This window comes from Notamacropus eugenii, chromosome 4 (assembly GCF_028372415.1).
Source record: "Notamacropus eugenii isolate mMacEug1 chromosome 4, mMacEug1.pri_v2, whole genome shotgun sequence".
In the NCBI taxonomy this organism is placed as follows: Eukaryota; Metazoa; Chordata; class Mammalia; order Diprotodontia; family Macropodidae; genus Notamacropus; species Notamacropus eugenii.
In genome coordinates, this window is record NC_092875.1 from 84,395,178 (window position 1) to 84,410,510 (window position 15,333).

General features: G+C 38.0%; 1 long non-coding RNA gene across 1 annotated transcript in view; it reads right to left on the reverse strand.

Annotated features, from left to right (window-relative positions):
- Positions 1-12,540, reverse strand: part of LOC140500227 (uncharacterized) — a 37,424-nt gene extending 24,884 nt beyond the window's left edge. Inside the window, exon 1 of the long non-coding RNA XR_011965651.1 lies at positions 12,411-12,540. This is a non-coding gene — a long non-coding RNA (uncharacterized lncRNA). The remainder of the gene's footprint in view (positions 1-12,410) is intronic.
- Between the last annotated feature and the right edge of the window lie 2,793 nt (positions 12,541-15,333).

Genomic DNA, 15,333 nt, shown 5'->3' on the forward strand with positions numbered 1-15,333 from the left:
GTTGAAGGTCTCATCAGAAACCCCTTGAGGGAACTGAGCCCTATGTGGTCACCCTGCCCCCACCTGAGCAGCTGATCTTAATCTCATACTGAATAGCAGGCCTGCCCCTGCCTAAAGCCCCTGAGGGTTTGGAGCAGCTCATCTGAATCTCAGCCCTCAGGGCTGGCTTGGCAGAACAGAAAGTGAAGTAGTTGTGAAGAGGAAACTCGGAAGTCAAGTAACTGGCTGGGAAAATGTACAAAACAAGGAAAAAATAAGACCATAGAAGGTTACATTTACAGGGAATAAATGTCTTCCCCCATCCTTTCCGAGGAGGAAGTACAAGGCATACTGCCAGAGGCAGTCAAGGCCTCTGCCTCCAGGGCCTCCAGAGGGAACTTAAACTGGGCTCAGGCAATAGAAGAGCTTAAAAAACAAGTGAGCAGCTTACTAAAGGAGAACCAAAAAAATGCTAAGAAAAATAACTGCTTTAAAAAGAGGCTTACTCAATTGGAAAAAGAGGTCCAAAAAGCCAATAAGGATAAGGAGGCTTTAAAAAGCAGAATTAGCCAAATGGAGGAGAAGGTTTAAAATCTCACTGAACAAAATAATTCATTGAAAGAGAGAATTGAGTTCAGGGAAATGAATGACTATGAGATAAACCAAGCAGTTAGTAAAAAAAAAACAAAAACAAAAACAAAAAGTTTGAAAGAATAGAAGATAATGTGAGACATCTCATTGGAAAAACAACTGACCTAGAAAATAGATCCAGGAGAAACAGTTTAAAAATTGTGGGACTACCTGAAAGCCATGATCAAAAAAAGCCTAGACATTATCTTCCATGAAGTTATCAAGGAAAACTGCCCTGATATTCTAGAGCCAGAGGGCAAAATGGATATTGAAAGAATTCATCGATCACCTCCTGAAAGAGACCCAAAGAAAGAAACTCCTAGGAATATTGTGACCAAATTTCAGAATTTCCAGATCAAGGAGAAAATACTGCAAGCAGCTAGAGAGAAACAGTTGGAGTACTGTGGAAATGCAATCAGGATAACACAGGATCTGGCAGCTTCCATATTAAGGGATTGAAGGGCTTGGAATGGGATATTTCAGATACCAATGGAACTGGGACTGAAAGCAAGAATCACCTATCCAGCAAATCTGAGTATAATATTTCAAGGGAATAAATAGTCATTCAATGACATAGAAGGCTTTTAATCATTCATACTGAGGAAAAGACCAGATCTGTAGAGAAAACTTGACTTTACAATACAATAATCAAGAGAAGCATGAAAAGGTAAACAGGAAAGAAAAATCATAAAAAAATCTCTAAAGCTGAACTGTTTACGTTACTACATGGAAAAAAAATATTTATAACTCTTGAATCTTTTCTCAGTATTTGGGTAGAAGGAGAGATTGTACATACACACACACACACACATACACATATATAGACAGAAAGTACAGAGTGTGTTGAATCAGAAGAGATGATATCCACACAAAAAAATAAAGTGAAGTAAAATAAAACAAAATAAAAATTAAGGGGTGAGGAAGGAAAATATCAGAAAGAAAAAGGGAGAAATGGAATGGGGCCAACTATAACTCATAAAAAAAATTAGAAAAATCTTGTTCAATGGAGGAGAAAAAGGAGAAGGGGACAGGGGAAAAATGAAGCTACTCTCTCCACATGTGGCTGAAGGAGGGAATAACATGCTCACTAAATTTGATAGGAAAATCTATATCACACCACATGAAAGTAGAGGAGGAGGTGACAAGTGGGGTGAGAGGGATAATAGAAGGGAGGGCAAATGGTAGAAGGGAATTGCTAGAAACAAACACTTTTGGGAAGGGACAAGGTCAATTGTGGGGGGAAAATAAGGGGGGAGAGAGTAAGACAGAGGGCAATGTAATTAAGATTATACAACCTGATTATTATGAAAGTTATTTGCAATATGACACGTATTAACTCTGCATTGAATTGCTTGGCTTCTCATTGGGGTTGGGGAGAAAGGGGGAGGGAGAGAAGTTGGAATTTAAAGTATTAGCAATGAATGTTGAGAATTTTTGTTGCATATAATAATATAATAGGATATATAATAGGAAATAAGAAACACAGGGAAGGGGGTATAGAAATTTATCTTGCCCTACAAGAAAAGAGAGAAGATGGGGATAAGGGAAGGGTGGGGTGTGATAGAAGGGAGGGTACATTGAGGGAAGGGGTAATCAGAGTGCAAGGTATTAGGAAGTGGGGAAAGGGGAATGATGGGGAGAAAAATTGGACACATTACAAAGTGAGGTAATAGCAATTAGTAGTGACTGAATTAATAACTGAGAATACATCAATGACATCTTTAGTTTGGGGGAAAGAATTTTAGTCTAAATTTCCTAGAGGAAGGTAACCTCAAGTAAAATTTGGCATTGATGAAAAAGTTGAGGTTTTAATGGTAAATTTGATTTTATGATTGCTATTTAATCAGGAATTAGAATATGTATAGAAAGGCATGTAAACCACTTAAGACTTGCCTCAAAAGATGTTCCTTAGCCAAAGTGAAATTATAATCATATTTGAAACCTGGTTATTGGGACTTGCCATTTTTAAATGCTATGGGACTATTAAGGGAGTGTTCTTCTGAATCTAACTCCAGGTATGGGTAGCAAGAAAGGCAGTCTGAGCCTCCAATCCATGATGCCAACAAACCTGTGAGATGCTGGTATGAACTGCAAAAGGTGATCTCATGGGAAGGAGAGTGGCTGTTCTCCCTAGGCTGAGGTAGGATTCTCCTGACTCAATTTCTCCACTGACACCTGGCAGACCTTAAGCCTGACTGAATGCAAGTGGATAATCTAATCCTGCCTGGAACTGACATGAAGTTGGGGAGATATTGCATCCCTGCAATGTCTCTATTCTTGGTGGCAATTTCCTATAGTCAAAAGGTTTGTAAGCTTAATACCAGATCTATTAAATTGTAGATTACTGGTAGGGGAACATCTAAGGTTAAGTCTAAAATTAAGCTGTTAGGCTTAGGACTGTAGACCAACAACAACAAGTTAGAGTCCTTTAATTCTTAGTAATAGTGTGGAGACAATTAGGTCAAGGGCTTGTGAAGTTAGCAACATAAATATTATTTGTGTCTCAGTTGGTTAATGTTTAAAAAGAAAATTCTTTTGTGGGCCATATTGCAAATGCTTTAAAAAGAAGTATCACCTGACCAAAAGTTTGAATTGTTTTATCTGTTACAAACTGTGTTAAAAATGAAAAATTAAATTAAAAAAAAGTTTGTGAAAGGAAAATTGACAATGATATAAAAGCCTTGATTTTAGATCTTTTGTTGTAATTTTTGTCAATTGGGTTCAAGAGGATTTTTTGACAAATTATAAAATGTTTTTAGGAAAGGAAAACATTTTTTGCATGAAGAAAGGTTTTGCAAAATCTGTTGTATGATTTTTGGAAAGCCCACCAAATTTATATTTGCAAGCTAATTTGTTATACAAAGGTTTTAACAGAGTTGGAAGATAAAGAACAAGATAAAGGAGATCAGGAGCTTTATGGCTCCAGGAAGCTCTGTGATAAATTTAAGACAATCTCATGGCAGTCTCTTCATTCACCTTCAAAGTCCAGTGATTATTACAAAAGGACTTCTTAAAATCTAATCTGAACTCAGAGCTGCTCAGAGAAATGATGTTAACGCTTTCCTACTGTCAAAGGAAAGAAAAGATGGGGTGCCAGCTCCACCTTGGGCCCCCAAAGACTGGAGAAGCCTGAAAGCATCACTCAGGTGGCTATAGCATCTGAGACTAGCAAGCAGTGATTTGGATGAACTTGCTCTGTTAAAGTTTTAGTCTCCATCTAAAGGGTAAACTTTTTTTTTATGGAGTTCCTAAATAAGGAACTTATTTTGGTGATAAATAATCTACAGTGATTGGCTTTTAGGACAAATTTAAGACCTAATATAAGTCCTGGCAAAATTTTTGAGTAGTGAAACCATCCATCTGATGCAAAGGCCTCTGGGACCATTACTTATTGTGTTCTACTACTCAGACAGCGATGTGACTGTTGCAGACAGAATTTTGCCTCAGGGTACAATCCTATCCTCAGCCTGGGATGGGATCCTTCTGGCTCAGTTTACCTATTGTGTTTCTATGAAAAGGAATATTTTCCTACTTGGCTATTTCTGAGTCCAGCTATAAGGTGGAGATTATATCTAATTTGGTCCTTGCTTTTCATCTTCATGGCATGTTCCTATTATCAAACCAGATAGTTTAAGATGTAAGCACAATGCAAGTAGTAGAATCTTTCTGTTTTCAATTAATTTGGTAAATGGGTACTCTGGTATAGTCTTGTGAAAGATAAAATCCCTGAAATAGAACTTTCTTTCTGAATGTTATGGGAATAATTGGATAAAGGAAAGGAAACCAAAGTATAAATGTGATGTTGAATCATTGTTCCATAGAACAAGAGTGGAATTTAAAGTTAACTGTAATGATATGTAATTGTTCAGTTTAGGCATGCTTGTGACTCAAAAACAACAACATGCTGGGTCCTGCTCAGATGAACTCAACCCAAGTCTTCTTTCAGCCAACAAAAGTCAAAGTTTGTTGAGGTTTCTCAATATTGGATAGGCTTTTAGGCAATCTGAGCAAATTGTAATGCTAAAACAAGATGTAACAGAGGGACTGAGGAAGGAGTTCAAGGGTGAACACAGGTTGTCTAGGAATTCCAGGTATGGTCTTGATGGTAGTAACCAGAAACCTGAAGATTTGGATTGATTAGATCGGGGGTGGGAAATAGAACAGAGATTTGGGCATAGTGATAGGGATATGCATATGGGCCTCAAGAGAGCCAGTTTAAGTGGGGAAATCCAAGGTGCTTTCAAGGTGAGGTTTTCCAGGGCCCTGTTAGACAAATGGAAATAAAACTCTTTTGGGGTAAGGGACAAAGATTCCAACTTGGAATAAGGTCTTTACAGGTTAAAAAGACCAGTTGGGTAAACACAATTAATTGAGTCAAATTACTGAGACTACATCAGAGACATCTTCAGTTTGGGGAAAAAAAAAGAATTTCCGGGTAGTTTCTAAAAGGCAGGTAACCTCTGGTAATATTTTGCATTGATGGAAAAGTTAAATGTTTCTGTTTTGATTTGAATTCATTTCATAAACATAAGTTGAAGCTAGTGTTTGAATTTAAATGTATAACTCATTCTGTTAGACTGAGTGTAGTTAGAAAGTGTTTGAGAAACTTGAGAAGCAGATGTAAAACTATTAGAGCAATAACTTATGGCTTTAATGGTAAATTGATTTTATGATTGTTATTTAATCAGAAACTAGAACAAGTATAGAAAGGCATGCAAGCTACTTAAAACTTGCTTTAGAAGGTGTGCCTTAGCCAATGTGAAATTATACTCATATCTGAAACTGATTATTGGAGCTTGCTATTTTAAGATTTTGTGGAACTATTAACTGTTCTTCTGAGTCTAACTGCAGGTGTGGATAGTAAGACAGGCTGTCTGAGCCACTGATCCATTATGCCAGCAAGTCTGTGAGATTCTGGTGTGAACTGCAAATAGATGATCTCATGGGAAGTTTGGGAGAACATCTATTTCACCTGTACTGAAGTAGGACTCTCCTGACTCAATTTCCCCACTGACACCTTGCAGACTTTAAGCCTGGTTAAATGCCAGTTGACAATTTATACCTGCCTGGAATTGACATGAAGTTAGGAAGATGTTGTTTCCCTGAAATATCTCTACTCTTAGTGGCAATTTCCTACAATAAAAAGTTTTGTAAGCATAATACCACTGTTAAATCTATTAAATAATAGATGGTTGGTAGGGGAACATCTGAGGTTAAATCCAAAAATTAAGCTATTAGTCTGAGAATTTTAGACCAACAACAATAAATTAAGGTCTTTTAATTCTTAGTAATAGCATGGAGACAATTAGATCGAGGGCCTGTGAGGTTAGCATACTTAGTTAATATTATTCTTGTCTCTTTTGGTTAATAGTAAAGAAGAATGGTTTGTGGTCTATCTTGTAAATGCTTTAAAAGAAGTATCATATGATCAGAAGTTGGAATTGTTTTATGACATGATACATGATCACTTATTATATTTGTATATGTACTGGAGCATGATATTAATTCCTTAATGAATCTCACCCTGCTGATGGTGGAAATCAATCGTGAATTAATGTAAAATGTAAAAACTGTGTTCTAATGTAAATTTCTTAAGCATGGAAATTGGCAAAAGTTCCAATTTTTATTTTGCAAGAGTGTATGTGTGTGTGTGTGTGTGTGTGTGTTCATCCTTCATTGCCAAAGAAGACCATGCCATCAGAGAAATAATGTAAGAGTGATAAGAGTTTAAAGCTTAGGAATGGTAATCTGAAATTGTAGTAAGGTCAGTTTTGTAGGAGAGTGTATATCTGGATTTCTACCAAAAAAAAGGGAAGAAGATGCTGAGATGCTGTTCTGAAGATGGTTTGAATGAGCATCCAGACCAGAAAACTGCATCAGATGATGTTTTTCTCCCCAGACTCCTGTATGAGATGAAACTTCTAAAAGGACAATTCATTAATTTGTCTTTTTATTCTGAGTCTCTGTATCTGTGCTTATGAAAGGGGATTGCCCCTTGTAATTTGTCAATGCATCAGTCAACTTTGCTCCTTTTCCATATTCATATAGAGGGGAGATAGAAGCAGGGAAGAATTCATAGGGGAAAGAAAGTGAGGAGGTGTTGATAGGATTTAGGTGTGGAAACAAATTTTAACAAGGAGAAAAGCAGGGAGTTTGTGAGAAATAAGGAAGTTCTGTTTCCACAGTTTTGGGTAATCAGAGCTGTGACCTAGTGTGGTTAGGATGGAGGTCAGAAACTTGTGCGTAGACTTAATGAGCTTTTTGAGGGAAAGCTTATCAGAGAGGAGAACATGAAGTCATGTGGCAATGGATGGTGTCGCGAGAGGTAGAAAATTAGGAACAATATGAGAAGCTTCCATTGATCTGAATAAGTTGTAGCCTTCCTGTAGTCTTATTGGAAAGCTACCCATTCATAATGAACATAAAAGGCACTTCCCCATCCTGAAGGTGGCGGGGGTGGGAGAGAGTCAGCTTTGGCCAAAGTGCTCAATTCCCCTGAACTAAATTTTAATAAATTTTCCTTGATACCCTTTTGTGTATCAAGCATGTCTCTAACATCTATAAGCAAAGCAGAATTGAAATAGCTCAAAAGAAATGTGAGATGCACACATTTAGAGAATCCACACTAAACATTCACATGGACTATTTGTGCCAGACCTGTGACAGAAAATTCTGAGCTTACATTGATCTGATCAACCACAGAATGACACGCTATAACTTGATTCTAGCATAATGATGCCATTTTGGTCCTCTACGAGAATGAAGGAAAAGAACCAAACAAACTTCCCACCCCTCCTCCTCTTTTTCCTCCCCCTCTCTCTATGTGGAGAGTCATATTCTTACATGTAGTTTTGATAACATACTTCAGAATATATCTTGACATTTTGGGGCTAGACTTTTTTATCTTCTTTCATATATACATAATGCATAATACATACATACATATATATGGATAAGAAGAGAGAGAGAGAGAGAGAGAGAGAGAGAGAGAGAGAGAGAGAGAGAGACTGGGACAATTAACTCTTTTGTCTCATGTAATGTCTATTCCCTCTGACTCTCAATAACAGGTCCCAGTCCAAGATTAACTTTCTCATTGTTTGGATTTTGATGGCTTAGATTGAGTGTTTTGAGAAGATTGTTTCTGTTCTGTCCAGAAATTCTGAGGGTCTTCCACTCCCAGATTAATTCTTTTGGGAAGTCTGTCTGTCTGTCTGGCTGGCTGGCTGTATGTCCCTCTGTCTCTCTCTCTGTCTCTCTCTGTCTCTCTGTCTCTGTCTCTGTCTCTGTCTCTGTCTCTGTCTCTCTCTGTCTCTCTGTCTCTCTGTCTCTCTGTCTCTCTCTCTCTCTCTCTCTCTCTCTCTCTCTCTCACACACACACACACACACACACACACACACACATACTTCAATCCATTGACACTGGCTTCCTTGATATTCCTCAAACAAGACATTCCATTTCCTGACTCCAGACATCTTCTCTAACTGTCTGCATGCCTGAGATGATCACTTTCCTAATCTCCATCTCCTGGCTTTCTTCAAGTGTCAGTTCAAATTCCTGCCTTCTACAAGAAGCCTTTCTCTATTCACTTAATTCTAGTGCCTTTCCTCTGTTGATTATTTCCTTTTTATTGTGGATATAGTTTGTATATACATAATTATTTGCATGTTGTCTCGTCCCTTAGATTGTGAAGTCCTTGAGAGCATGAACTGTCTTTTACCTTCCTTTGTATTCCTTGTGCTTAGCATGATGTCTAACTCATAGTAGATACTTAATAAATGTTTACTGACTGACAGAGGGAATACTGTAGTCTTTTGGAAAGAGGTTTCATGCATGTGCCTGAGGCTCTCAAGAGACTCCTTGGCTTGAATAGATCATTCCGATAGGACATGCATTCACTGTGTAAGATCTAGTCACATGACCTTTCTGAAGGTTTAAGGAAGGTAGCACAAAAGCTAATCTCAAATGTTTACAAGTCAGTACCACTACTGTAGTGCCCCAAACATTATACTGTGATGTTTACATTTTGTAGCTCTTTTCTTTGCACTTTGCCACTTGGGTGGGTGAGTGGGGGCTGAGAAGGGGAATATCTTATTAACTAAGGGTTTCCAAAATACTAGGGGGCTGGTATAAGTAGAGCATACAAAGCTGACCCAATGCCTGAGAATCAATAGGCTACCTGACATTTTCTGATTGTCTGTGATTGAACCTAGGATTGAAGAATGGGTGAAGAACCTCTATCCTGTGGGTTGTGGAACAATTTGGTGGTATTTTAGTGGAAGAGGCCATTCTTAGGATTATAGAGCTAGAGCTTAAAAGACTTCACAGGTCATCTATCCCAATCCCCAGTTATACAGAGGTGGAAACTAAGATTCAAGGAGATTAAGTAGATAAGTGAGCCTCAAAGATGAGACTTTAAACCCAGGCCCTCTTACTTATTCCACTGTATGAAGCTTCTTGAATAATCCTTCCATAATACCAGAGAATCAGGAAGGAGGTAAAAAAGAAATAAAGAATTCTAAGATAAAATACTTAAAAACTTAAATATCACCTAGTCACTACATATTTCTTTTAGGTGTAATTCCTACCGTATACTGTATTATGTATGATTTATTATTTTCACCACTCAGAAAAATCACTCAAATCATCTGTAACATGTAGAGACACTGGAGAGAAGTGAAAGATGGAGTAGCTGCCAGACTAAAATCCACTTAAAGTTACCATGGCAATAGTAGAAAAAGAGCAAAGGTAACTTTGGGGTATGGGATATGACCAATTTCGAAGTCCAGGGAGCCAAGGAAACTCAGGGTCCAGAAAGTACAAATGACAATGGAGTTTGAAGTAGAATTCAGGGATCAGGGAAATTAATGAAATGTGAAAACTTTCCAAGGTGAAGGTTTCTTGGATGAGTTCTGAGAAGGAATATCTATCACCCATTCCATATCTTTCCAGATTGTCTAGACAGACTTCTGAAGCACTTGTCAAATGTTGGGATGAAATCCACTTTATATGTACATATGTGTGTATATGTATATACATACATATATGTGTATATATATGTATGTGTATGTGTATATGTATATAGGACAGTATTACCCAAAGAGCAAATCAACTGCTCCAGATAGGAGAGGGTCCTAAAATGGATCAGGAGGAAGAGGAGGAAGAAGAGGGGGAAACAAGGAAGTAGTTTTTGGTAATAAGAGAATGGATTGGGCAATAAGTGATCATACAGAGGAGAGGACAAAATCTGATAAGATCATGTCTCAGTCTTTAGGAGCCATCTTTCAAATCCTGGAAAATGAACAAGAGCAGTGTTTTGTGAGGTCAATGTGGGCATCTCAAGAAGGAGGAAGGAAACTAAGGAAGGTGGGGAAATGGAACCTAATGATCTTCATCATAACTGGAGGAAACAGAAAGGGAGAAAGATAGGAGATATGTGATAGGAACACAGGGAGTTGGCATTTGTGATGGGAGAAGTGGTGTCATTGAATCTAATGGGGACATAGATAGATCACTCTCTGTAACAGAGATATGGAGGTTCAATGTTTATGATAGGGTCAAGGATGGAAGGTTAGTGACTGTAATAGGGACACCATAGAGTAAATGATAGCATCACCATGGGATCACTGAGTATAAGAAACACATAAGAAAGTCAGTGTCATGTAAAGAACAAAAGAACTAAATGTTTGTGGTAGGGGTGGTGATAGTATCAATAAGTAAAGGCATACCAAATATAGTTTGAGGGTCAGGTAGCTGCCAGTGATGGCCTAGAGTAATTTTCCTTGAAGGCAAAAGAAAGTACTGAGAAAGAGGCAGATAGACTAGGCTCTCTCTTACTTGCAAATACCTCTGACTTGAGTTGGGACCAAGATCAGCTCCATAATCTGGAGAAGAATGCCTGTGTCTCTTCATACATGGTTCCAGCAAAGAGTAAGAGATAGAGGGAAGAAGTCTGTGAGAGTTGGGCCCAGGAGTACTAGCCCCAGAAATAAAGGCAGGATGATGAGAATGTGAAAGAAAGAAAGAAGTATCACTAACCAATCTCAGCAATATTGACTTTGTGATAATCCCTGGTAAGAGTGAAAGAGATATCTTTTCCATTGAAGGCAGTGTGTTAACATAGCTACCTTTAGTTCTTACCCTGCACTCAAATCCCCAGGGCTCAAAGATGTAAACTGGAATAGTGTGATAGGATAAGACTTTATTAGGGGCAGACAGTGAAGTAGAACTCTGTATATTCATTCCTCTGCCTCTGTCAGTGTTGAGTGAATGTCCAGGGTTTCCTCTGGAGAGAAGCCTGAATTACTTTTGAAGACTATACAATAAGGTTCACATATCTCCAACTGGGTATAATACACTCCCTTTCTAGGAGAGGTTCCCTTGGTGTCAGCCTCTTTGGTATGAGAGTATGGGAAGGGATTATTTTCCTTTTTGGTTGTAAATATGCCCTGCCAGGAGGAGGTGGATCCCCTAACCTCTCTTTAGGTAGAAAGAAATATACCCTTTTCCCAGAGATGCTATGTGGTAGAGCCTGTGCCTGGGCACTAAAGTATTCCTTCTTCCTTCTTGCTGGTTTCTTGAGGCCCCTGCCTTTCCTTGTGATCTTTGATCATGGGTGGAATTAGAAAGCGAAAGAGAAATCGGAGCTCAAAGGTGAAAACTACCCCTCCCCAGGATAGGGGAGATGGAAGCCCAAGAAAGAATCTCATGCTACAGGCCTGCTTCTAGTTCTTGAGTGACCACCCCATCTGTCAACAGGAATTCAGCTTTCATACTGACTGGGTTGGCAACTGTTAATTTGCTACTGAACTGATTATTCCCCTATCCTAATTAATTCCTCCCTCCCACCTCAGGTTTCATTCACTGTTTCATTATCTTTCCTTGCTCTGAAAATATTTTCAGGGACTGGAATGCACTGCTGTCTATTCATTATTTCAGCCCTTCATCCTCTAAGTTCCCTTAATTCCCTTGGTCCTGAAGTGCCTTCAACTCTTAAATTCCTTTAGCCATGTTTTGGTCCAAAGTCACTTGTCCGTTCAGAAACCTGAAGAATTATAGATTCTAATAGGAACTTGGTCAGATTTTATATTTTATATCCATTTGGATGTATTTGATATTGTGTAGCCTCACGAAGAAAAGAGTTTTATATTTGGGACTTTCATTCCAATAATAATAGTGATAAACTCTCGTATCACAATCTGAGAATTGCAAAACATTTTGCAGACATTTCAAATAAATCTCATAAGAACTCTGAGAAGTCGGTACAACCAGTTTTACTATCCGCATTTTAAAGATCAGGAAACTGAGTAGCAAAGAGTGTAAGGAATTTTTCCATAGTCAGAGTTAATGTCACCAGTGGGATATGATCTTGATTCCAAGTCTCTATCAACTACCTCATCTGTGCTACACTCACTGGTATCCCCCATCCCAAATTCACACACACACGCACACACACACACACACACACACACACACACACACACACACACTTCTTCATCCCCTAGCAGACCCAATGGACCTCCCAGAAAGTCCTCTCTCAAGGCATCAGTTTCTCTGGTTCAATTCCTCTGTCAAAATTGAGAGATTGGGAGGGATGAGGTGAGGGAAGGGAAAATCATAGTATTGAGGAGTCATGAAGATGAATGAGACATTGGAGATTATCAAGTCAAACATTCTTCCTACCCCACCATTACATCTCTCTCTCCACATTCACCCAATCTACAATTTTAATACAGAAAAAAACAGCCAAAAGACAGAAGAAGACTTACAGAAGGTCACACATGCTGTATGTGACAATGCTTACCTTGGCACCTGGGAAGGTCTCCTGGAGTGAGAATATATTCTGTGTTCTACTTAAAGTGAAAGTTTAAATAAAGTATCACAGGAAAAGGTAGTAAGTTTGATATGGCAGGAGTCCATTGGGTAAGGTGGGTCAGGTGACAGGGCTTGATGATAGTTACCAGTAGGCAGAGCTAGAATAGTATCTGGGCCCAGAGAAGTGAAAGATATCTTCAAGTGGAATCTGGACTCTTAGCAGCCCTGTTGCAAAAGAGAGGATGAGCTGAAGCCAAAGACCATTGTGAGGAGAAAAGTGAGGCTTAGGAAGTTATAGGATGATTGCACAAGGCAGTATTAGTGACAGTCTCTGAGCAGGACTTGGACTGCTGGTCTCTGGTGTCATGGGTTATTCTCCTCATACATAAATTCCCTGTGCCTCTGTTTCCTGTTTATGTTCATTGATAAAGTGACCTCTGGTATGTGACTGGCCATAATTAGCTGAGACTGAAGGAATATGCCTCATGGAGACAAGTTATTGTGGTTATGTGGATGCATATGAGTGCAGTGGGGGAAGAGGAACACTCAGTGACAGGACAAGCTGCTCATCTCAAGCACTAGATGAGAACACAACAAACATGCATTAAGTGTCTTCTATAGGAAAGACTTTGTTCTCAGCAATAGGAGAGATAGATGAGATAGAGAGAGAGCACTATGGTACAGGTTAGAATATGACAAGTGCAGAGGAGAGTTCAAGCAATGCAATGAGAATTTGTGGAGACAGATTTTTTCTAATACCTGAAATCAGGGAAGGCTTCTTGGAAGCCTTCCAAGTGGTGATGAGTGAGCTGGGTGTTAAGAAAATAAAGAATGAACAATGATCATTCTCAGACTACAGTAATGCAAACTATACTTTTACTGAGTCTCATCAAATGAAGGAGTAATCAAGGACTTTGCAAAATTTGAAGTGCTATATAAACGTTAGCTCTTTGAGGAGGCAAGGTATTGCAGTGGATAGATAAAGTGCTGGACATGGGTCAGGAAGGCATGAGTTTAAATTGGAAAGCAATTCGGGAGAAAAATGGCTTGGACTAATTAAATTATATGCCCTAATAACAGACCTTTGAAATATACCCTTGAAATAGATATGTAACTTGAATATTAAAGATTTTGTCATTAAACAATGAGAACAAAATTCTTTTTCAGCTACACATGAAAGAGGTGGATGATATTCATTTCTAAAGAAAAAATAGATAATCCTTATTATATGAAATTGAAAATATTTTGTAAAACAAAATGAACATTCTTAGGATAAGAAAGTGGCCCAATTTGAAAATATGTGCATCAAATAACATTTTAAAATTAATTTATCAATTCTATAGATTTTAAATATCCTTCCACTCTATTCCCTCCCTCCCCAAGACAGCATGTAATTATATATGAATTCCGCACATACGTTCTTATTAAACATACTTTCACATTAGACATGTTGCATAGAAGAATTAAAAACGATGGGAGAAACTATGAGAGAAAAGAAAACAAACCAAAGCAAAATATAACAGAAGAGAAAATAGTCTGCTTCATTCTGTATTCTGTTTCTATAGTTTTTCTCCAAATGTGGATGTCAAAAGTCCTTTGGAAATGCTTTAGGACCCTGCATTTCTATGAAGATAGGAGTGTACTAGAAACACTCATCTCACACTGTGACTGATACTGTGTATAATGTGCTACTAGTTCTACTCATTTCTCTTGGCATCAGCATATAAGTCTTTCCAGGTTTTTCTGAAGTCTGATCGTTCGTTACTTCTTATAGCACAATAGCATTCAATTACATTCATATACCACAACTTGTTCAGCTTTTTCCCAGTTGATGGGTATTCCCTCAATTTCCAGTTCTTGGACACCACAAAAAGAGCTGTCATAAATATTTCTGTACATGTGGGTCCTTTCCCCATTTTCATGATCTCTTTGGAATACAGCCCTAGAAGTGATATTGCTTGATCAAAGAGTATGCACATTTTTATAGCTCTTTGGACATAGTAGAAATTGCTCCTGATAATGATTGAATCAGCTCACAGCTCTACCAAAAATGAATTCGTGTTTCAGCTTTCCCACATCTTCTCCAACATTTATCATTATTCTGTGTTATCATGTTAGCCAATCTGATAGGTATGATGTGTTATCCCAGAGTTGTTTTGATTTGCATCTCTCTAATCAATAGTGATTTAGAGCATTTTTTCATATAGAGGGCTTTATCTTTTTCCTCTGAAAACTGTCTGTTCACATCTTTTAAGCATTTATCAATTGGGGAATGACTTGCATTCTTGTAAATTTGACTCAGTTCACTGTATATTTTAGAAATGAGGCCTTTATCACAGTCACTAATTGTAAAAATTCTTTCCTAGTTTTCTGCTTCCCTCCTAATCTTGGTTGCATTGGCTTTGTTTGTGCAAAAACTTTTCAATTGTATATAATCAAAATTATACATTTTGCATTTGTGCAAACTTTTCAATTGTATATAATCAAAATTATACATTTTGCATTTCATAATGTTTTCTATCTCTTGCTTAGTTATAAATTAATCCATTCTCCATAAATGTGACAGAGAAACTATTCTGTATTCCCTAATTTGTTTATAGTATAGCCTTTATAACTAGATGGTATACCTATTTGGACCTTATTCTGGTATACAGTGTCAGGCACTATTCTATGCCCAGTTTCCACCACACTACTTTCCAGTTCTCCCAGCAGTTTATGACAGTTAGTGAATTCTTATCCCAGAAGCTGGGGTACTTGGGTTTATCAAACAGTAGACGGCTATAATCATTGACCACTGTATACTTAATCTATTCCACTGATCTACCTCTCTGTTTCTTAGACAGTACCAACTATTTCCTAGACAGTACTTAAACAGTACAAGTGATGATTGTTGTTTTAAAATACAATTTGAA